The sequence below is a fragment of the Sycon ciliatum genome, chromosome 4, assembly GCF_964019385.1.
Source record: "Sycon ciliatum chromosome 4, ocSycCili1.1, whole genome shotgun sequence".
Lineage (NCBI taxonomy): Eukaryota > Metazoa > Porifera > Calcarea > Leucosolenida > Sycettidae > Sycon > Sycon ciliatum.
In genome coordinates, this window is record NC_088646.1 from 18,814,786 (window position 1) to 18,816,006 (window position 1,221).

Here is a 1,221-nt window from a genome sequence, read left to right on the forward strand (position 1 = left end):
AGATGCACGCCGTGCCAGCTGTAACCCGACTCCATGTGGCCTTGGCTTGCTAGTTGAGCAAGGCTCAGAGAGCATCCATGCGGAATTCAACTCCCACTCTAATTAGAGTGAAGCGTTCCTGCGCCAATGAAACGGCTCGAAGCAATCGCAACGACTATCAAGAACGCTGCCCATGTCCAGGCCACTCCGTGGCCGTAGCTAAGGCATGGAGGAAAACGGCATCCACTATAATCCTTCTCTTTCGGCTAGCTTACTCCATAGTGACTAAGTCCTGCTCTTCTTCGTCCTCCTTCTGTTACAATTTTTATTTTGTTGCTTTGATCTTCGCGTTTGGTCAGGTCTAACAAACCCAATTTACATAGGGTTACCTAGTTGATTCTACTTGATTCTAAAAGGATCCACCTGAAAACACACCAAGTTCATAAATCGAACGTGCAATGTGCAAATGTGCGATTTTCCAGTGAATTCGACGCCATTTTGATAGATGGCCGCAGCTGAACAGCCGTGTCGACCCGGCGCCCTGAACGTATTATTTTTCGAAACCTAGGTCGAAATTTTTGAGGGGGGGGGGGGCGCGCGCCCCCCGCGCCCCCCCCCCTAAACCCGCCACTGCAGATGAACGCGCCATGCCTGGGTGTGCTGGATCGATGACGAGGATTTTCAGGAAGAGAAAGAAGCCTGATGGTCATTGGTCAGCGCTTCATACTCTGTGTATTGGTGACATGATAATATGAAGAGTAATGCCGTGTGAAAGGCCTTACGTGACTGTATGTCAGTGGCTTCTGTGTTCCGCCGCGTGATAATCTGACTAGGCTAGCGCATGCACACTTTCGGCTAGCTGCGAAGAGATGTCGAGAAGAAAATCATGGGGAAACGAAACTGCTATGCGTGCCCATTGTACCTATAACTAGATGGATGAGCTACTCCATGTTCCTGTAAGGACCAACTAACTTAGTGCAGCTATATGTCACTAAAATTTCCCTATCAAGGTACATGTACATTTGGGTTGTAGACTCTTGATATTACTCAATGTTAATTACTATGATGATGGGGTCCGTATCTGTGCAATGCTCCGTCACAACCGCGAGTCAGAGAGGGATGGATCACGGAAGGACACCAGCATAGCATGAATGCCGAAAAGAGATGAAAGGGGAAAGACGAGTACACCGGGTAAGAACTCAGCTCTCAAGTCCCTCTGGATCATAAATGCAGCGAGCAAAC